At 42.4% G+C, this 23,710-nt stretch overlaps 1 protein-coding gene across 2 annotated transcripts in view; it reads right to left on the minus strand.

Moving 5' to 3' along the window:
- The window catches only part of FAM107B (family with sequence similarity 107 member B), a 59,139-nt gene extending 36,235 nt beyond the window's left edge, over positions 1 to 22,904 (minus strand). Inside the window, exons 1-2 of one of the 2 annotated variants that reach the window (XM_068189529.1) lie at positions 22,762 to 22,904; positions 20,868 to 20,984 (exon numbers count right to left, since the gene is read on the minus strand). The gene's annotated coding sequence lies outside the window, so the exon portion shown is untranslated. The remainder of the gene's footprint in view (positions 1 to 20,867; positions 20,985 to 22,761) is intronic. The other variant, XM_068189530.1, reaches the window with a different exon arrangement.
- Between the last annotated feature and the right edge of the window lie 806 nt (positions 22,905 to 23,710).

Below are 23,710 nucleotides of genomic sequence, written 5' to 3' on the forward strand. Positions count from 1 at the left end.
TTTCCACTAATTAACACCACAAACTGCTTCCAACTATTGTGTGCTTAGATCTGAGTGTATGAGCAAGGAATGACCATCTTCTACAGCACAAGGAATTACAATTTCACAGATCCATGAGACCTTTTTAAATTCGGAAAAGAAAAAGAAAGGCAGGATAGGCTTTACCCCACTCAAAAGGTCACTCAACTCAGATTAACTTAGAAATCATGAAACTTTAGCCAAGAAAGTAAAAATGAAAGTCTGACCCTTACAAAGGCCAGATGTCCCACTAATTTCCTCTTACATTTTAGTCAAGCACATGGTTCACAGTCACAGAAAAGTTTCTTACAAGTCACAAATATGCCACCAGTAGAGATCCAAGAGTTTCCCTTCCAAACGAGAGACAATTCCCAACAAACAGAAGACACCATTCCAGCATCAAGCCAAATAAATTGAGCCAGAGGACATCAGCAATCCCATCTCATGGAGATGGTGATGCAGAGAAACAGCTCTGCAGGCAGATCCTGTGGCTGGAACAGCTCCCGGCATATGGGTGGTAAACTCCAGCAGAACAGCATTTACAGTCACTCCAGCCCCTGCTCACTGCAGGAGCCTCGCTAACATTTGTGTTTACTACTCCAGATCAGTGCCAACAACTTCACAGTCCTCACCTCATGGAAAATGCTGTCCCACTCTACCTTTAACCCCTCCACGTTCCCACTCTACTACAGACATGCCTCTTATTCCAAACACCTCAAACTCGATCTAATATCATTTTAATCACACACATGGAGGCTTTCTTTCCTTTCAATATGTTTACTCTACATAACTTCAGAAGGAGTTGAAAATTTTCCCTTTGTTTATCTTGACAAAATCCTTTCCCACTAAGTCCTCTGTAACCAGGCTGCTGCACAGGACCATACCTTGAAATCAGGGGCTTATAATGGAAATGCTGAGGTAAACCTTAGATCAAAACCCTGTCATGGCACTGGAAATAAAGAGCATTTAAAGCCTAAGAGGCTCTGTTATCACCATTAAATGCACACACTGCTGCTGCATGCTCTCAAACTTTATTAAATGGGCCTGGGCACAGCAGCAATGAAGTGCAGCCTTCCCTGACTTTGCACAATGCGTGGGCTCATTGCCACCCCCAGCTGGGACCACCTCCATGCTAACAAGGAAGGGGAAGAGAATACACTAAATTAGAATCAAGTTTTGTGATCACAGAAAGAATAACAACATTAGTCTGAACAGAAGTCAGTGCTGGAGGGTCACTCTCACTACCTGGCCATTATTCACTTTGCTATTCTTTGCCCAGCATTAACACCTGCCCATTCCTCCAGCCCAGTGACTCTCATTGTCATCTCCATTCCTCTGCTACTACTGAACCAGCCTTCCTCCAGGGAAGGTCTATCAGCTGCAATGAACACTGGCCAGTGTACTTAGCATAATATTTGGGACTTTGAAATTAAGAGACTAAATCACCTCTATCCTCCACACATAAGAGACAAGTCCAGATGTGACAAAGATCTAAGGATGCCGTTTTATTAAAAGACTAAAAGAAAACTGAAGAGAAGTATGAATGAAATATGGCCTTAGTGAACATCTGAAAGTTAATAACTCTACTTTAATAACACCAGTGAGGACTGCTGATAGACAAAAATCTCCAGGTATTTAACACAGGGTAAGTTTTATTAAAACTATTCTTCCACCTAAAGTGCTTTGGATTATTTAAGATTTTTCTGAGTGAGAGCAAGGAGGCCTCATCTAATCAGGAAAATGCTGTAATAGCCTCTGATTCAGAAGCTATCAATTTACTTTGTGTTCACAGTCTATGTAAGACACTGTAAAATGAAATAATAAAAAGCAGTAAAATAGAACAGATGATATGGCAAAAAACCTCAAGTAGTAGCAAGGGGCAGGAAAAAAATTATGTTTTAAAGACAAACTACCTGCATGCACAGTTCTGAAATTGTAACTCCCAACGTCCCTATCACATTACTGTGTGAGCTGCAGATGAAACAAAGCAATGGAGATTATCAGGGCCACATTGCCTGTTTTGAAAAGAAAACTTCACCATCATGGAAAGATAATAAAGAGAATAAAAGCAACAGGCAAGATTAAGAAAGCAGAGAATTAAAAGTAATAATATTGATTTAAGGGGTTCATTTTTTATTCATGGATATTTTTTCCAGTCGATATCTCAGAAGCATTTTATGTTTAATAGACACCACCATTGTGCAAATGTTTTCTAAGCAAAAAGCCCCCACTTTTTACCAAGGCAAGAAATGGCTTCATAGCAGACAGCCCTATGAAGAATTCAAGAACCAAAGTGAACTGTGGACCATGCAAAACATAAGAAAACTTATCCTCAGTGAAAGCCTTTTGATGTTGAAATAATTTAATGGAAGGTGGGTGCTACAGAGGATATGTTTTCATTTGGTAACCCTGGTTAAGTTGTCTGTCAGAGATCCTTGACTTCTCAGAAGAGAAGGTGTGTATTACTGACTGAAAAAGCCTCAAAAGCTTCAACGTAAGCAAAACAAAACCCTCAATTAAACTCACAAGTCCTAGTCTCAGAGCCTTACAGAGAGTTGCTTCCTACTTCTCTCCATTCCTTTTCCCCTTCCCACTTCTGGTTTAAATTCTTGCAATAATTATGTTTTGAATATTTATCCCAAATGCAGTCTATTCCACAGACTAACTATAAAATCTGAGTCAGCTAAGTAATTAAATCCCACTGCTTAAACTACAAATTTTAATCCATAATTAAGATGTTAAAAAAAGTATTTATTTTGCATAAATTGTTCTCCTCCTTCCCTAGTCTCCATGATAGAAAATGTTATTTGCCAATATTTCACTTCATAATCTCATTAGCAGTGCCTTCTTTCCTCTCCCATCAGTCAGATTTTGTATTCAGATAGAAATGTCTTAAGATACTGCCTCGTGTTATTTGCCAATATTTCACTTCATAATCTCATTAGCAGTGCCTTCTTTCCTCTCCCATCAGTCAGATTTTGTATTCAGATAGAAATGTCTTAAGATACTGCCTTGTAGCATCCTGGAAGCATTCACATCCAGTTGGAATTGAAAATGTTATTTAGTCTACTGTGATTTTGATAATAACAAATATTTGGATTAACAGTAAAGATGGTGGTGGTAGGGAAATTGTAACAGCTTTAGAAAGATGTTACATACTTGGTACCCATTTCCTTCATTACTGAGCAAACATGCTGCCCCTGGGCAAAGGAGTGTCAGATGGCTAATAGCCTCTGTGCTGGAGGCAGCCAGCAAGCAGACTGTTAATGAAGCCCAAAGGGTACTGGAAAGAGGCACTGGGACAGGACTGGAAATCTTTTTCAGAACCCAGAGCCTTACTATGCAGCTGACCTACATTCTCCAACTCGGATTTGAAGGCCAATTCAAAACATGCATAAATAAAATAATGGCTCCGTTTCAGCGGGATCTCCAAGCATCCCACACCGCTGAGAACAAGCCATCTCCTCCCATGTACTTACTGCTCCAGCACAAGCCACAGATGCTAAATATGATCCCAAATCACTCAGTTTTAACTTGCAAACGGGCCTTTACATAGCACACCATACTTTGCCAAAACCTTGTGTTAGGTTGCTATTTATTGACTCTGGTGGTGGTGAGAAATCCAAGGCTTTAAATGACCAACATAACCCTCGCCTTTGAAATCTAATTCGAACCAGTTTTATGACTTCCTTCTTACGAGTAATTCCCTCTATCCAGGCATCTATTAGATTTAAGAAAGAAGTCATAGCAAGCTTCAATTTTCAAACTCATTTTTACCAAGTGTAATCTTTCCTTAAAAGACCACAAATTTTCTTCATGATCTGCACATCTAAATATCTTCTTGCACAGCCAGGGGCAACATCTGCATATCGAAAGCTTGCAGTCTGTGAGTTTCACTGTTTTACATCAAGAGCAAAGAACATGCAGGCTCAAAAGAATGCCAAGCCTCCATTTTTCTCTTCAGCTAAAAAGGATTCAAAGAAGACGTATCAGGAGAATACACCGGTGTTGATTTGTATTCTAGAAGTGAACAGATGCTATGAGATGAAAATCATTTAAGCAGAAATCTTGATTGCTATTCTCTGCAGAAGGGTTGCTGTAACATGAGCCTTTTGTTTGCTGAAGAGGCAGATAAACTGCACCACTAATTAGTCACATACAACACACACTTTACCCAAATTCTTCATTACACATGGAAAATTACTCAGTTCTAATGTTCTACATGAACACGCTTTCAACTGATATTCCTATCAGCGTTGCATTAAGAGAGGTAAGTGAAGGCAGAGTAGGTCCACAAAAGCATCAAAGTGAAACTGATTTTATTTACTTAGATAAAACCCCCTGAAGCAGGCTGGGCACAAAGTAGAACAGACATCTTGTTTATAGATAAAATTTATGAAGGTAATTATTACCTCAAGTTCACAAATTGATTATTTTTGGTCCTGATTCCAGATTTTAGAACTACTAGAGCTGTCTTTTTCTATCTTAGTCACATTCCTGAGTTTTCATCACTTTCTCAGCTTTGGAACAACTATTTATTGAATTAAAATAGCTAGTTGCAGAATTCATTGAATGTAATAAAAATCAAGAAAATACCTCTGAATTTGAAAGATTACTGAGACATTTTGCTTGTTTCTAAAAAAAAAAATAAAAACTGGTTTTGACCGCTTAACCAGTAAATTTCAAGAGGTAATAAAGGGGAAGCCTGAAGCTGTTAGAATGGGGCAGGTAAGGAAGGCTGTTAGATTGAATTATTTCACTATGGCTAAACTACACATTTATTTAAAACTAATTTGAAAATAATATTTTTCACCATTACTTTTACGTATTTCTAGTCCAGTTAAAATTAATGTTTTGACATGTAGAATCCTAAAGACCTACCCCCATTTATACATTCAACGAAATACTTGGAATCATAACATGGACAGACCAAGCAATCCCACCTACAACAGGTTTATGCCAATCCAGAATTCACAGCGAGCACCTAAGACTTACCACCCCAACTGAGAATGTAAAGAACCCTCTCCTGACCTCACTCCTGTACCACACTAATGGCAGGATTCCTGCATGGAGACAAAGGTAGTGGATGCTCCTATACATCTCCTGGTGCCACCAGTTCAGTAGCAGAACAGAGAAGACCACAGTGGCACAGTTTTACCAGTCACAGGTATCAGAGCAAGATCAGAGTCCCCGCAGCCTTAGGTCTTGAAGAAGCCTTCAGGCTCTGCTCACCTGTATTTTCTGGTCTGGAGAAGCAGAAAGCAAATATTTGAGGCACAAGGCCCCAAGAGCTAAAGTCTTCCTCTTGCTACATCTGAGCTACCTGCACTGGGGCAATGGATGCAGGTAGAGGATGGCCCCTCTTGCCTGCCCACCTTTTATCCCCTCCCTTTACTGGCAACAAACAGAAACCACCTGGCTCCCTATATCAGATAGCACAAGCTGTCCTAATCACCCCGCAGCAGCTGCCACCCCCTCTCCCACTGCACTCTCTATTCCATGTCCCTGCACCAGCCCTGCTCTGTCCCCAGGGTGTGAGGGACACATAGCTCCAGCTTGGGAGATTTCAGTGCCTAGAGCAGTCCTGCACAGAGAGGTGGAACCACCTTGTAATCTCAGCCCGTGTTGGCTCAAAAATACCAAGCAAACATCAGATTGTGCACTTTTGTTTACACATCTGGATACAAGGAGGCAAAGATGGTCAAAAAGATACAGCTGCCTAAATGACTGCAGAGCTTTTGGCACAAATGCAGGTGTGCCAGGGAGACACGGCAGAGGCTTGGGAAGCACAGCAGATGGACAGCCAAGACAGATTTGTTACAATGAGAGCAAGCATTAGAGCACTGCAACAGAGAAACCTGAACTGGTTTAACTGGGTCCTTCTCCTTATAAAATAGTTATAAAAAGAAATGTGAGATTACAGGACCAGCTGAAACTGCTGTGCTAATAAAACACAGGAAACCATTGATCTCAATAATTCTGGCTGAATGCTTACAGAGAAACAAGTCTGCAGGGCTAAAATATCTTACTAGTTCTCATTAAATGTTTTTAGATATGTACCGATCCTTGTGAAAGTCAAACACAGCAAGTGCAGAGAATCCACACCCAAATGATTCTGCAGTGATAGTGGGTTTGCTGAAATTCTGACTGCAGAAGATAGCAAAGGTTTTCCTGCATAAATTCAAGACTGATAATTTTAAAAAGCTGTCCACACCCTGCCATAGTAACTTTGTATCACCCATCTCAAAAAAAAAAAAAACAACCAAAAGCAACAAAAGGAGTTCAGAGAAAAAACTCATAATACAATTTTTTTTTTCTTCACATGACTGACTGTGCAACTTGGATCCCCTTAAACTTAAGCATCGCTAACAAGTTAGCCAACAGCACAGAAACCCAAAAAGCAAAACTAGAACACAGAAGGAGAAATGGAATTTACTTAACAAGATCAACAATAGATCCTGGCACATCTCTGCCTCAGGAAAAAAAAAATTCAAATGGAAAAGACATGTAGCACAGTTTTTGTAAATATGGGCTGATGCTCACGCACCACTACTCAGCATAACATGCAAAAATTCACCCTTGTCTCATGAGCTCAGATGCACACAAACACCCAACATCATACATTTATGTCAGCTTTTGCCAGAACCAGCCAGAAGTTTTCTTTTATGTCCACAGCTGATGAAGTACTATTGCATAGGTACGTACCCTGTCGTGTCCAAATTCTCCTGGGTTTTGAAATGATCCAACTTCCTACTTGGAGCTGGAGTAGAATGGATGGCTAACTCATTTCACAAAGAGTTTGGTTATACATCTCCCTTGATGAAAAATTTAAATTGTTCGGCTAAGAAGCAGTGTCTTTTTACCCCAAGACGCTACTCCAGCAGGAGCTCAGTAAATAATGTGAAACAAAACCAGGGAGAGGAATCAAAGTGTTTTGTAACTAGAACAGAAAGAGTTTGGGGTTTGCTTTCACTAAGTTCAAACAGAAGTAGTTTTATGACTCAAGTAAAAGGAGTGTGAAAGGGTTTGAAGAAGGAAGGTTTCCATTAAACAGACCTGAACTGGTTCAACAGTAATTTGAGCTCTCTATGAGCTCACTTTTTGCTGTGCCACTCTCAGCAGTGAAGCAAAAACTTCACAAAACACAGGAGGGAGCTGATGACAGATGAGAGGGCAAGAGGCAATGCAAGGCCAGCTCGGAAATAGTTACTTGCACTGTATTACAGCCTGCCACGACAGAACCTTTCCCACATTTTTAAAGCTACAAATGTAAACACCACTGAAAAGGAAATTTACGTGAATGGTGAACCAGGGAATTAAAAAAATGGGCTGGAAGAAAACAATGAGTTTTCCTGTGCCCCAAAGAAGTCCTGGCTCTCCAAAGATAATAATGGTTACCAGGGCTCTCAATTTGTAGGGAGTGGGATTTCAGGATGTTTTCTTTCCCCCACCCTTTGCAGGCTGTCAGGACAGGCTGCTATCAGCTGTGGCAAACCTCACTCTGGGATGTGGAAATGATGTAAGGCAGCTCAGGACAGCTCATGGGCAGAAAGCTCAACTGCTTTTGGGGTCTGGCAGAGACACCCCGGTTTAGGGAGTCATCCTTCACCTGCATTTAAGTCAGCTCTGATTCATGTCAGAATAATCAGTTTGATGGTGAAAAGCAGCTACTAAAAATGCTTTCTTGCAACAACACTGCCAAGAAAAGAGCCAGGAGACTCTCTGACAGCATCTGCGATTTATGGGAAATGGGCAATCAAGGAGCCGTTGTGGGGAGGCTGTGGTGGATAATGCTGCCTGGAGTTCACCCCTGTCTGCCAGCACCTACACTGCACAAGGGCAACCTGGGCACAGTCCCACCAGTTCCTGCAGCAGGTGATGCAGATGACCCTTTGGAAAGAGGGGCCCCCAATTCCACAGCACCAACCCACAAGAGGGTAACTGGGGGAGAGTCACAGCAAATCTGCAGCTGACGGAGTCCCAGCTCCTGCCTGGTGCCTGGGGCTGCCCTTCCAGTGGTGTGGATGCTGTCCCTGCATTCTCCTCTCCTGTGGTACACACAGGATGACACCCAGGGACCGCTGGGCTCTGGAAAAACACACTGACATGTGGTTTGTCTGATGGGTATCTAACAAGACACTGCTTCATCGTGAGCAGCACAGCAAGTCTCCTTTCTGACAGCTCAATGTTTGATCACAGATCTGCATCTAATCAGCTCAGTGTTAGGATCCACAGTTAAACCCCATTTATTGTCTGAGCCTGAAGATTAGAGACAAAAACCAGAAGATTCAGAAATAAAAAGTAAAGCAGTCAGAGTTGTTTTCCTTCTCATTACACGACTGTAAATGCAGCCAAAGGACATCCACTTGCAGGCAAAACTGATACTGGTTCAATCCCTTCTGGACAGGTGTGCAAACTGTTACTGGTCTCCAGCAGAAAAAGTTGGGAATTAAACTCACAGAAGTTTGGAGCAGGGAGGTTCAATCCTCCTAGGGGAGGCAAGATGAGTCACACCATCTGCAGTGGCAGCCCAGCTGCCCAATTCCTGCTCAGACAGTTTAAATCCTGACTGACTGGTGAACGGCACTTGCAGCAAGACATCACATCAAGAGAAACCAGGTTAATGGTACAGGAGAAGGCAAGGCACAGGCTTTGCTCAACAGGAGCTCTCCTCTCCCAGGATTTCTGCAGATGGCTTCCCTCATACTATAGCAAATCTAGATGATGCTGGAAGTGTTCAAAGCCAGACTGGATGGAGCACTGACCAAGCCTGCTCTAGTGGGAGGTGTCCCTGCCCATGGCAGGGGGTTGCAAATAGATAATCTTTAAAGTCCCTTCCAACCCAAACCCTTCTGTGATGCTACAAACCCTGGGCAGACCTTACAAGAATGTCAACAGGAATCCTGCTATGGGACTCATACTTTGCATATATGAAGGCAATTTTAAATATGGATTGGATTGATAAAGGCAAATCTTCAGCACACTAGTGCAAACATGCAAATGTAGGGAAATGCATAACCTGAATAACCAAGTTTTCTTTGCAGATTGAGACTTGTCAGCCAATTATTCTTCAGGCTTTATTGTAAATGGAAACATAAGTATTTTTGATAACCAGTAATAATGAATTAGGAGAATCTCTCTGATTTTTATATATTACATGGGCAAGAAGCCAGACAGAACATTTAGTTAATTAAAGTTTTATTGATAGTGGTAAGTGGTGTATTTCTGACATCCTTCTTTGTTCCTCCCCTATAGAATGTGACCCTCACCTTCCTTGATGTACAAAGAAAATAAGGAAAACTAACTATGTCACTTCCTTCAAGAGCCAAGTAAAAAAGCTACCACAAAAATAAATAAATAACAGCTGAGTTCATCATTCAACATATCCATACCCATAGAAAGACTAATTTGCAGATGAAATGGGAAAGAACCTTACCTAGGCTGCTAAAAAGAAATTAGATAGATACATTTCAAATAAAAAAACCAAAGGCAGGAAGCAGAAAAAAAATGACATCCTTATGCTCTGTAAGTTGGCCAAGTGTATCAACCCTTGTTATATTTGGTTTTCATGTGCTACTCACTAGGCATGTTCGTGCACTGGGAAGAAAACCAGATAAAACATGTGGTTATTGGCCCACAGAGATATCACAGCTAGAATGCAAGCTCAGGTCTGCATTAGCTTTTCTTAATAAAAATACTCTATTTAAGCAAAGATTAATCCTACATGATGTGACAGGCCACTGATACAAATAAATTGCTTTATGATATGATCTGTGAGCAGCCAACATATATTCGCCATGGGCTTACTGAGTTCCATACTAGCATGTCTAAGTTTCCACTTCCTGTAAAATCAACTTTTATCTCCCTGTGGTACAACCCAGCAGTATGTTGAAATCAATGCTTAGTCTTTCAACCCAAAGAAGTGCAGCCAGTTTACAACTACATAATTGGAAATAACAGGAGTTTCCAACCCATTCCAATTTTCAAGCCTTTGTGATGCACATGTCACTGAATTGCAGTGCAGGAACTGCAGGAATAGCTCATGCAGTTACAGAAAGCTTCTAGAAGGAAGTAATAAACGAACATTAGCCTTTACAGCTGTAACCAAATAATGCAACTGAAACACACTGGGTTTTTTCCCCACCTCCAGCTTTACAAAATTTCATGTGGTGCACTGGTCAGAAAGTCAGCAAGAACAAAATCTTTATCTACTGTTCCCCACTCGCTACCCACAAACTGCCAGTTAAATAATGCTGAAGGAAATCGGCGTGGTTTGCTTGCACAACAGCCTTTCTAAAGAGGGAGCAACCATGTAGCAAAGCATTTACACAAAATGTAGGACAACTCTAGGATGCCGTTCTGATGCCCACATCTTAATGAAATCAGTATGGCTCTAGCAAAACCAGAGCCACCACAGGGAGTTCCCTGGGTAAAAGCAGAGCTGCAAAAACACATTCAGGAAAATTGTTCCATAACCAAGAAGCAAATACAGGGCCAGGTCATGAATTTACATTAAACAACCTTCTTCAATTTCCTGTATGATAACCTAAGTGGGTAAATGCAACCTGCCCCATAACTTTTGGCCAGTATCAGCCAAATTTTTAAGAGGTTTGAAGCCTCCATGAAATTCCCCTAAACTTCATGTAAACTGGTGGCTGAGCAATGAAAGGTGCCAGGAGTCCAGGCTCTGACAAGCTTCAGTCCGGTGCTGCCAGACAACAATTTCAAGTAACAGCCTTTGGCAGAATGTTAAAAACAACAAAAAATAAACTAAGAACTTGAATCAACAGGAAATGAATTGTCAGAAAAACAAAACCAAGGTTTATGGAAGGCAAAACTGGAGGATCACCACACTGACCACATGTGAACTGTAGGACAACAGTTACGCAACACAAAAGAGGTTGAGTTTGTGATGATGGAGTGAAAGATTCACACAAACTTATCTCATGCAGCTCAGATAGAAAGTGTACAGCTTCAGGATGTAGCAGAAATACATATGGTACAAACAGATATACCTTTTTTGTTATTTCATATTTCACTTTCTTTACAGTCTAATATTACAGTCTTACATTTTCTTTCAAAATTTATCAAACATGATGAAAGGATCAACTCTAATGTACCTACCTGCCTCATTCTTTCTGAAAGTAGGTGCCCTGTAAGATAGTTCTGGCTTCTGGGGCACATTTAAGGAAAAAAATCAAAACCAAATACACACACAAAAAAACCAACCCAAAACAAAACCCCCCACCACAAACAAAAAATGCCCCAGAAGCCAAAATTATTCCAGTTTAAAATACAAATACCTTTTCTATTAGAAGAACATACCATCAATGTGATGAACATTATTAATATTTCAGACTCTTTCAAGAAACACTTCCAGTCATTTTACAAACTTCCTGCTGTTAACTACAGAATTGGCATCTAAATTCTAAAGCATCTTTCACTTTAAGAAAAAAAAAACCCAACCCATTGACCTTTAAAAAATTGCCATATATGGGAGGAAACTAACTCTGGTGCAAAGAGAATAAACCCAGTTTAGACCTCCAAACCCTAGATTAAATTATAAACCCTAAGCAAAGGTAAAGAAAGCCTTTCTCAGAATGCCCTATAGTCCCTTTTAAGAACTTCAAAGTAATAAGACTTAAATTTAGTCTAGACTCTCAGTGTCCCAAACTTGAATGATTCAAGCTTTTCAGCTTCCATTCAACCACTCTTTATTCAACAGTTTGTTTACAGAAAGATATTTAAATTGTTCTAAAGAGCACCACAGCTCACTGTAGAACCTTTTGATTCTCTAGCAGGCACTATCATTTATTTACTTTAGGCTTTCCATTATTCAAGTGCTGGCTGGTGCACATTCAAATGAATCACAAACACCAGAACAAACAAGACAGTTCAGGCAAAGGCATGCAATTCAAACAACATCCAATACAGAAGACATTTAGAAGCTCAGAAAACTAGAAAATGTTTGCTCTATTTTAACTTAGCACGTTTAGAAAAAAAAATTATCATTTCAAAAGTCTGAAATTGCTGAAAATTACACAGAAATGCCATTAAAAACTCCCTATCTCTCAATTTCCACCAGTGATACAAAGGCATTTACCAAAACCACTGCAATTAATTCTTTCCAGAATTCCTCCCAAATTAATGGCCAGAAAAAGAGGAGACAAATCCCAAACCCTGTTACAGGACTACACTGTTCTTCCAAAATGCACAAACGCTGGAATGGTGCAGTGACCATGTCTGTGCTATCACCTCAAGGGCATGCAATTCAGAGAAATAAGAATTGTGCTTGGAGATCCACCATCCTTTCCATTAAAAAAATAATGATGGATGGTCTTTGTGATTCAGGGAACTCACCAAAAGCAAAAAAAAAAAAAAAAAAAAAAAAAAAAAATCCTGCTATGTTCAGTCAAAATTGCAATGAAATTAACATTTGACCAAGACAGAGGAAAAACTGACATTTATTGAAGCTGCAGTTGGTGACATCCCATAAAATTATGCCAATCACTTGTCTCTGAGTCAGCTCCATTCCCACATTTAGTACAAGTGCTCTGGCTGACTCACACCAACCATCTACCTGGGAGATAAGTAAAGGAAATTTCAAGCATGATTTTGCTGCAGCTTTTCATGATGAAGTTTAAATTTGCCTGGTTCTCTTCATTTGAACTCAAATTATTTGAAAATTTAATTTAAATTCCAGTTTGTCTTTAGGAATTTTCTCAGAAGCAACAAGCTTAATGGGGGTAATGCTGGATGCATAAAATTGGCAAGTAAAGAAATTATCTGGTCTAAACAGATTCTGTTTTCAGTGAGAAATAGCTTTTTAGGCTGCTTATTTGCCTAAAAGCATTTATGGGAAGGTGATTTGTATATTGGGGTAGTGAGTTTATGCTTGAAATATAAAGTTTATATTATTTTTTCATTATGCTTCCATTTGCAGTGTTTTATCTTGTTTGTTGTTCTCTCAGTTCAAAGTCCCAAGTTCACATTCTATCCTTGCATTAATTAGTTATAGCTTTAGGCAAGTCAATTCAGCCTTTGTTTCTTAATCTGTAAAAGAAGGACAATAATAAATATTTATGTACTTTAAATAGATATTGGAAAGATGTGTTTACCCTGACACAGTTTTTAAAATACATTTTATAAAATTCTATGCAAAAATTACCCAGTTTACCCACATTAACTGGAATGTTTGTAATTTTTGTAAATGGCTTGTGGAACTCCCTATCCTTTCCTTCCTCAAGGAGACCGTTTCTTACAGTTCTTAGAAAGCCTCCCTTGCAGCAAACCATGCTACCCTGAGCTGAGTTCATCTCATCCTAACTATGACAGTCTAAAAAAAAGTTTTAAAAAATTTAAAAAAAAAAGTGCATTGATTACAGAGACATTTAATCTTAGGAATCTGAATGAATGAATATTATAGTACAGAATTTTTTTCCACTCCTCTTCCTGGGAGAAAATACAGAGGAGTAAGAGCTCCTTATGTCATTGTTTTTACAGCAATAAGTTTTTTGTGATCTTCAATGTTTTGTTGACTGCTGTTGTAATCTGGGCCCTTCTAAATCCAATCTTCATCCAAATTCCTCACACGCAAAACATCTGTACTTACAAAATAAATTAACTACATCTGTGCCTCTTTTACCAGTCAATTAATCAGCTTCCTATTAGGGGGAGAAAATACCCTAAATCAAAATGAGGTTCTGGAAATAAAATAAAGATGAACCTCAAGCCTTGTGAATTATAACATCCGAGAAGGAAATCAGCTGAGGATTCTTCATCATAAGAGATAAAACAGGAATGAGTACCGCTGGCTCAAACTTTAATTCTTAATTCTACTAGTGCTGATGTTACTTGCAATAAAGAGATTAAGATCCAATACTAAAATGGGAGGAAGAGGTTGAAACAATCCCTTAGAGCAGTCATTTAACAAAGCACTACTTTATCAATGCATACCATGCCCAATTTGATTCATTACTTCAATTTCAATGTTGGAAGGAATAAAGTCTTTGAAAGCACACATTCCTCTACGTTAAAGCTCATTCTAAACTCTTGCCTTTTAGTGCACAGAACAGGCATTACACATGCAGCACTCCCCTGTATGCCACCAGATGCTGTCAATCAAAAGAATTAAGCATCAAAACAAAGCCTTCCATCAATACAAAAAAAATCCACAGGAGAGTAGAACAGGTGACATCACTTGTTCTCCAGCAACCAGTCACCTTTTTCTTTCATAATTCTGTGGTGGGGAATGAAAACTAAAATGCTTTGGGAAACAGCTTTACTGAAAGCTGCTATGAGGATGCTTCAGCAATTAAGAATTTTGTACCAGACACCAAGATCTTAATTGGCACAGCAACAGAAACCTGGGCATCCTTCTGAGGCAAAGCTGTTGTACATCACACACTGAGGCCACCTCAACCTCAGCACCACAGAAATAGGAGCCTCTCCCTGGCAGCTGCTGCCTGCAGTCATCCTGTGCTGGCAACACTGGGACAGTTTTGGGAGAAGGAAGAACTACTTAGCCACAGGAAATCATGGCAATGGATTATGAAGAGACTAGACAGACACAGGAATTACAAATTGAGCAAAAAATTGAGTTACTTAGGCATCCATATGGCCCACTGCCACAACATTCAAGAAGTCCCCCAGGACTTAAATACTTCCCCATCCTGAACTTCTACCAGTTCCTTTAAAAAGGTATCCCAGTATCATTGACCTGCCTGACCCCGGACTGCATTTTTAGCTGGCTCCCAGTTTTAGTCATCTGCTTTAAAATTGCACAATTAAAGTGACAGTTTTGGAAATTTTCTAGGAAAAAAGTACTGGTCTAACTTGTCTTAAGCCCTGCTTTTTTTGAAAAACAGATTTACTATACAGACCAGTGTTTCTCCTCCCTGCAATATTTTTGGCTGAAACTGGCAAATGGATTACATTTAGCTAAATGAACATGTTGTCTTAGATCTGTTGATCCTATTAGTTACCTGGAAATAGGTACCAGGATTGAGGAGATGCTTTTTTAGTGCTTCTGTAGAGGAAAAAGTAGGCCCTAACTAGCTGGAAAATATATAGAACCCTCTGGAGCAGCTTACAGTGCTAAAATTTCTTCCTGTAGTGCAATAAACATGAGCAATGAAGCAGCTTTATACAGATACATAATGCTACAGTGGAAGTTTAAGTAAAAATCTGTCTCTCCATCAAAGCAGCTGTATTCATTGCAAGAAATTTTTTTCCACTTCAACCCTCACACTGACATACTTCACCTTTTTATGTCTCTAATATCCACTCACACGCTCTTCCTTACTTAAACTGTAAGTTCTTCAGGGCAGAGATTGTCTCTTTACAATACTGATAAGTGAGAAGGACCCTCAGACCACTGGAAAACAAAACAATAGTTGGCACACTTATTTTCTAACTGCATGTGCTAACTTGTCCTCAAATCCTCAAGCAAGGAAATCTATTTTATTTTGCTTACATACTACACTGAAAAAGACCCCAACCAACAAACCAAAACCTAACCAGTCATTGCACACTCAGTAAGTTACATTTATAGAGGAAACTTTGAAGGTACTGCACTTTTGCCCAATTAGGAAAAGGAAGTAGAATATAACAAGGCCAGGTGATGCCTCTAACCTCACCCTCTTTATGCCCAGATGAATCAGTCATTAACTGCAGACAAAGCAAGACAGGCCCAAGAACTCAGAGTGGAGCTTCCCCAAAAGAGAGTTTTGATACAATGGCATCTGTAACACTGCTTGGACCTTTTAAATTAATCTTCCACCTAAGACTGACAGGCACAGACATTCACAAACTCCAGTCTTCAGGACAAGCTTCAAGGTTGGCTTTCTAGTTGCTATACTTCAGATAATATTTTTAAAATCTTTTCAGTAGGATTTAGTTTCAAACCAAGAGATAAATGCTTTCTGCTCTTCAGAGACATTATTCTCTTGAATTCCAAAGTTTGCTTTCAATGTATTTTGGAAAATGAAAGAATATGTTTGCTCATATTTTGAGTAAGAAGTTTATGACTTGCTCAGCCTTCTTGTACTTGAAAGAACAAACAGATAAGAAGAAAGTAATGAGCAGGCTAACATTGCCTTTGGAGAGTCATTGTCTCCCACAGTTGCCATCTGTGGTAAGAAACCACTCACAGACAGCCCTTGCACAGCCAGGGCTCCCTTCCAGAACACACCAGACTCCCTGTGCCTGAGCACTTCTGATCAGGTATTGTGTCACTGGCTGCTCACTGTGACAAAGGACACAGGAGAATGGTGGGACAGTGCCAAGGCAAGCCACGCTCACCTTCCAAAAGTGACCTCTTTTTGTGGTAAAGCCCACTGCCCACACCCTCAACACCCTGGGTACAATCCCCAGCACTTGTTTGCTTCTGCACATTGGACCGGGACGGCCTCAAATGTACTTGAGGCTTGGAAGAAAAGATTGGTTTACTTTTAGATACCAAAACAATCCCAGACAATGAAAATAGTAAAACTACCATGATTCTTTCCCTATCCTTTCCTCCATTCCCATCCAAACTTGTGTATGAATTTCTGACAGCCTGTTTTCAGGGAGCAGCAGTGATGTGCCAGGTATTATGAGAGTTAAACAAGTGTATTACAGCTTGCCTTATATGTCATAGATCTTCTTCAAGGACAAGTAACCTCAAAAAGCTCTAGCATGGAAAAAAACCCCTAAGCACAGAACCATAAAAGAAATCACAACCCAATCAAACTTCTCCTCTCTACTCTCTCCAAAAATAAACTCAACAAATCCCAGTGGTTTCAGATGAAAATTGGTTTTCTTCTACCATCAGCCAAGCCCCAAACTGCATCTCAGGGTGAGGCCAAGCATCCACTCTTCCTTGAAGGGCCCCAAGGAGCTCAAGCATTGCAGCAAGTCTGAAGGACATGGCAGCAATGCAAAGAGATATTCAGCAAGTCATCTTTGTCCCCAGGGACACTTTAGAGGAAACTGAGGTAGCAGAGACATATTTCAGTCAAATAGCAGGGTAGTGCATATGCTCGAAGGGCTGCTCAGCAAGTCATCCTGCCAGGAAGAAGAAAATTTACTTTGCCTTAAACTCCTCACTCTTCAGAGGTACTAAACAGTAAAGCTGTACCTCTGTGGTCCTTCTAACATGCAAAGCTACTCCAGACCATTCACTCTGAGCCCTGTCCTTAAGTGCTTCAGTCAGCTAGAGGTGCACTTCACCCAGCTGACAGCATAAACTCCAGCTTCCCTGAAATCTTTTCAGCTTGTTTAGAAGCATCCAGCACAGGCACTGGCCTAGATTAGGAATGCAGTTATGCACACACGAATGGTCTTGACCCACTTCTCGCCACATCGTCCTGGCTACTTGGAGCTGTGAACTCTATTTATTATTAGCACCAGAACAAAAAAAAGCCTGTGTATGTACATGAGGTCTGACAAATGCCCACTCACTGCACAGGCAAGGAATGAAAGGAATTGTTCTATTATTTGCCATCATCATCCTCCTCTCGACAACCCACTGAATGCCATGACTATTGAAATACCTTTGATTGGCAGTGCTTGCCTCCCCTTCAGGGCAGACACTGCTGACCTGGTGAGGTAGTTAGCACCAGTGGGCACAAGCATGGTGAACTGGACATCCTTCAAGAGGCACAGGAGAACTCTAAATAATCAAGTAAGGAAAAGAAGCTCAAATTGAGTTCCCCTTTACAGAGTAACACTTTCAAGACTGAGTTTCTCCTGTCTAAAATATACTATACTAGATAGCAGAGGGACTGCTTCAAGTGAAGCCAAACATGAGGGCAGTTTCTCCTCCAGAAGCATTCCTGGGTTACAGCTCTATACCTTACAAGAAAGGTAAGTAGTTCCCCAGTACAAGGTAAAACACAAGATCCATCCCACCACAACAAGCAACAAGGCTGTTCTCCAGGATGTTAAAATACCCCTCATAGCAGCAGCACTTTTCATGCTTTGTCATCACAAGCTCTCTACAGGACTCTAATGCAGCTCACACAGAGAGGCTGTAAATGTAAATGGCTGAGATTTGCTAAAGGACAGCACAGAGGTTTTACAGCTCATCCTGAAAGCACATATGCTGCCAAAAACTGCAGTATAAATGTAAAAATAAAGAAATTGAGCTCATCTAAATGAAAGGGATTCATCCCACTGTTCCTCAATGACTGCACTGTTTCTCTCTTGATGAGGAGCATGTATGTACACAAAAGGCAACCTTCTGCTTTCATGTTGTCAAAAACATTTTAAAAATGTAAGCAAATCCAGGAGTTTTGCTTCTAGGATAAATAAAGCTAACAAGGCAAAGGTTATTGCATTTCTGCTCCCTACTGATTTCATAAAACTAAGATTCTTGTCCCAGCTAAGCAAGCTGAAGACCTGCTAAAGACTCAGTAAACTCCATTGCAGACTAGATCTATGCTATAAGCAAAATGCACTAAGTGACCACAAAACCTGCCCTTTCAGCTACACATCCAGGCTAAACCAGTGGGGGAAATATTGATTTCCAAAGTTATTTTAAAAGGTGACGCAGACCAGCAGTCAGCACTACCCACAAATGCTCCAAAATCTTTGCAACTTATTCTTTTATAGACACATCTTGGAAACACTGTTCTCCCACCTGTGAGAGTCCCACTCTTCATTGCACAAAACTTACAGCACTGGCCTAAGCACAAGAAGTAGGCTGTCAGTACAAAAGTTGTTTTGAAACCAAAGTTACAAACAGGAGTGACTTCACAATTATAACCATCAAGCACCAAGCACAGTGCTGTAAGGAAAAAACACTTCAGTTTTCCCAAAAAGACAGAGCACAGAGGTAGCAGGTAAGCTCCAGTGCTTCGAGTTACACAGAAAAGGGAAAAAAAGACCACATCCTTCCTTTTTTTGCAGACACCAATGCTCCCTGCTCATATAGCCCCATAAGATTTCTGCCACAGGAGAACTGCCACAGGCCACTCCCTGCTGTCATGCAACACCCTCAGCCCTTCACACCAACAAACCAAAGCAGAAAAGCAGCCAGGTGAGAAGAGCAGCTACATGAGTGTCTATGCATATCACAGTGAAGAGCAGCCACCCCTTTAGAAAACACTTTCAGAAAAAAAAGCACAAGCCTGGTCTCTCAGGGTGGGGATCTGCATTCAAACCACCTCACCCAGCTGCTGGGGTCACAGAAAGGCAGTCTGGCCTTGCCTTGAGCCACCTGGCTCTGCAAAGTCTCCTCTGCCCTTCTGCTGGCACCTGCTCACAGACAACTGTACAGTGGGACAGATGAAGGACCTCCCCAAAGACCCAGCAAGAGACCCATCTGTAAAAACAGCACCCACTATTTGAAGGCAGGTAGAGAAAGGAGAAGAAAAATGCCCCTTTCCTTTTTCTCTTCTCTCGTGTGCATGCTGTCTCTTTAAGTACTTCTCGCTACAAAACCCTTCTGTTTTCCAGTCTAACAAAGATGGAAGAGCAGTTGACCACTGAGTACATCACAGCCAGGTTACCCAACCAGTTTTCACACTGTGCCTTTTGGGCTGTGCCTCTTCTCTTCTCCCTCTCCTTCTGGCAGGGGCAGTACTTTCATTTCAACACTAGCCAACAGCTCAGAACACATGAGTTCAAGTTCTTCCACCACTAGACAGTTCCCGTGTGGTCACAGACACTCATTTTCTTGCTTGTGCTTTTATTCCCCATCTGCAAAGGGAAGGTGTCTTCCCCACACTGGGAACACATGGTATTCCATTTCAGCATGGTTTTAGAAGGATTAATATAAATGAAGCATTCCAGGAGATAAGCCTGGCAAGAGCATGCAAGACATGGGAAGTGGAAGTATCACTGATAAATGTAATTCTAAACAGATAATTTATCTTTCTCATAAAAATATGTTTTTCCTATCAAATTTGCAGCTTTATGTTCAGGTTAGCATGTGAAAGTAATCTCTTTCCACATCTAAATCTTTCCACCGTCTTATGTCAAAACAAAACATCAAAACCCTGACTTACATGCCTTTTAAGTAAACACAGAAGAGTTACAGGCTCTTTGCAACATTATGTTGTGCTGCAAACCATACTTCACTGACAGTGAAAAACACGCCAGGTCTGGCCAAACCAGAGCGAACTTTAGACTGAGTTGAAGAAGCACTAAGCATTTTCTTTCCTTTCACAATGAGACCGGGCAGGTATCTTGCTCTTTGATACTGTTTCAGAATGGTATCAGCCCTGAGCTGGGTCAGACATGCTCTCTTTGGGTCCTTATGAGATGCAAATAGATCCAAAGTTGTACAGCACAGAGACGTCAGATACAAAACGGCTCAGCAGAAGCTGAGCACCGAAACTGGCTCTGTTTACAACTACCACAGTCCCAGAACAGATTAAGAGTTGGCCACATGTATTTAATACTGTTAACTGCGTACAAAGATAACATAGCTTTAGTCAATAAAATATTTTCTTTAAAACTTTGATAGAGCCAAAGTTCTATTAGAGCAAATTACTTGTTAAACAATTCCACTCTTCTTCCCACAGCTAGCAAACATGATTATTTTCTTCTCTCTTTTCCCCATTTTTCCTTCTGCCCCAATTTTTAGGTAATTTCCCTGTCCTTACTGAAGTCATGAAGGAATGTTCTAAAAACCAGTTTCTCAATGCCCTGAGTATGGGCAGCTGTGTAAAAATTTAGAGACTCCCCCAACCCCAGCCCAGTCTATCAGTCTCTCAAGCCAGGCTGTTCCACTGTGTGACTCTGACAAACAATCTGCCACTTCAGCAAACGCGCTGAGCAGAGCCACCACACAAATCAGGTTGCAAAGGAGAGTGCGTGCGAGAAAGATCTCCCCTGCAGCTGCCACGGAGCTCCTCACTTACCCAGTCGTGCAGGGGTGGTGCACGGTTCAACACCGTCTCAAAACCTTTAAATGCTTGGAGGTGAACTGGACTTCAGAGAAACTTCTTAATTTTGAAGAGAGAAAAAAGATGCTAAGACTGAAAAAGAAGGAAGAGACTCGATTAAGGGATATGAGATCTGAAGCAGAAAGGAGAAAGCAAGTGGGAAAGTATCATGGGGACCTGATGAGATGATTCTCCCACTTCTAACTTTTGGGAAGTATCAGCATGCCATTTTAATTAACAATACTCAAGTGCTGAAGACAATATAGTGACACTACTCTTGAGCATTATGGACATAGAAGTGACATTTCACCTGCCAAAACCATCCCTGGCAAAACTCCACCATCATCAGTGGAACTACACCAAGCATGAAATTGGCCCACAGTTGCATTAAGACAAAAAAGGTTTTGTTTCAGGAGATATGGGGCATTTCTTGTTCTTTATAATAAAGCTGAAACAATTGTTTATTGTCCCTAAGCAAGTATCGCTGACACCAAACAAGCTGCCATCACATTCACAGCACACACTGTCTGTCCATAGGAAAACATCCATCAATAAAGCAACAGATTCCCAGTGTCCTGTTCATATCACGAGGAAATTAAAGACAGTTTAAATGCCTCCTAAATTGCCCACCAGATCCACAAGCAATCATTCTCATTTCCAGCAACATTGTTCCACACTCCTCTGCCAAGTCAACGAAAGCTGAATGTCCTGACTGGTGCTACAGGACTCGGCGAACACACAAATGTACCACAACACTGAGCAGCTCCACTGCCAGAGTTATTCAACAATACTCCCACCACAAACTATACCCTGCGACCACACTGTGCTCACACAGAAACATCTTTTCCTCCCTTTGTTACATTTTGGTTTGGCCATGTGAATTCTCAACAAAATCCCACAAGTTCACATGTTTCTGCCTTTCTCTAGAGTTTGCCACAAGCATGTCCTGGGCTTACAGGGCCAGACTCTGCTCCAATGCCAGCCACGGCCGTACACCCCATTTGCCTAGTATCGATTTATGCCAGAACTCATTAAGCTATGAAAAATTCAGTGGCTGAAGCAAACAAGTAGTTCAGGCACACAGAGCTCCCGTACTGCACCCCTTCCCCTCATGCACCCCACAATGCGTTTCTCCATTTCCCTGGCCAGCTTCGCAGCCTTTCAACCCAATGCACAGGAAAACCGGGACTTTGACTTTCCGGGGTCCTGGAGGCAAAGTTTGACAGACCCAGGTGGGAGCGGTGGGAGCACGGGAGAAGCAGCTCCTCGGGGCTTGTCCCGCTCCCAGCTTCTACTTGGTCTCAAGATCCGTAAGAAGACATTCACTGCCCACACCAGAAGTTCAGCTGCTCTGAATGTTCATTTTACAGAGCACCACGTATAGGGAAAAAAAAATATATCATTTTTATTTGCTTTTCCAACTCCTCTTCCCGTCCCACTCCTCTCAGTCCTGCCAGCCTGCACCCAGGGATCCCGCGGTACTATGGGGGCGCTCCCACGGCTGCAAGAGTCACCCGAGGATCAAAGCTGCCCACAGGAACACCCGAGCACCCCACGGACACACCGAACACCCACCGGCTCCACGGCCCCGGCGAGCCGGGGACACCCACGGGGGGCGGCGGGACCGGCAGCACCGCGGGGGCCCCGCACACCCCGGGCACCCTCCTGCTTGCTCCCCCTTTAATTTATGCAGAGCCACGACGAACTCCCCGTGTTTCCCTTCACGAAGGAAGGCGCGGGTGCCCCCCAGCAGGGACCCGCCGCTCCCGCCTCTCCTCCCCGGGAGCCGCCGTCCCTCAGCCCCCCCGGGCTGGGATATCCCGTCCCTCCGCGCCATCGCCTTTGTGTGCGGAGCAGACACAGAACCTACCTCGGCGAGGCGGCTCTGCCAGCCCGGCAGCGCGGGGGACGAGGGCAGGAGGAGCTGAGGAGGGACGGAGAGGAGCGGCCGCTGCCCGGCCGCCCGATGCCTCCGGAGTGTCCGCCCGGCCCCGCCACACGCGCGGAGCCGGCCCGGCCGCGCCTGAGGGGAGCGGCGGGGCGGGCCGGGGGCGGGCCCGGCGCTGAGTCACCGCCGCGGCCGCCCCGCCGCCTCCTTTGTTGTCAGGCGTGGAAAAATCCGGGGTGGCGGGGATGGCGGGGGGAAATCCCGAAGGGAAACGGGGGAAAAACTGGGCCGCTGTGGCGGCCTGGGCCGGGCTCCGCGGGCTCAGCGCCGCCCCGGCCCGGGACGGACAACGCGCGTGGGGCAGCCACGGGTGTTCTCAAACTCCTGCCGGGGATCACCTTCGGGAGCCACCTCTCCTTCCATGGAATAGAATTTCCCACCTGTGCCTGCCTGTAACTTTCCCGAGGGGTTCCTTCCCGTATCCCGGAGCCCTGTGGATGCTCTCACCGTTCATTCTGTAGGAATTAAGGTCCCCATCCAAGTTAAAGGTCAGGAGGTCACGGCCAGCACGTGTTCAGTGTACCCAAAATCTGTCTCCGAGCGAGCATTACGCGACGGGGACATGAGAAAGAATCTGGGACACGGCATAGCGTGCACAGACTCCCCCAAACAAAGACATTTGGGGATGAAATGTATGTTTACACTGGGGTACACACTGGTATTAAACAGATTTCGTTTGTGTATTTATCACTGGCATTATTTTGCGTTTCTTCAAAACAGATGACTTGAGTCACAGCACAGCGACTGGAGCCACCTCAGGGATGGAAAGCTTCAGCCTGATCTGAGGAGCTCAGTAATCTGAGGACCTGAGCATTCAGCATCCCTTGGGCTGTGGAGACAGACCTTTCCCCTGTAAAACCCCCAGCCCCAG

Source organism: Anomalospiza imberbis, chromosome 5 (assembly GCF_031753505.1).
Source record: "Anomalospiza imberbis isolate Cuckoo-Finch-1a 21T00152 chromosome 5, ASM3175350v1, whole genome shotgun sequence".
Lineage (NCBI taxonomy): Eukaryota > Metazoa > Chordata > Aves > Passeriformes > Viduidae > Anomalospiza > Anomalospiza imberbis.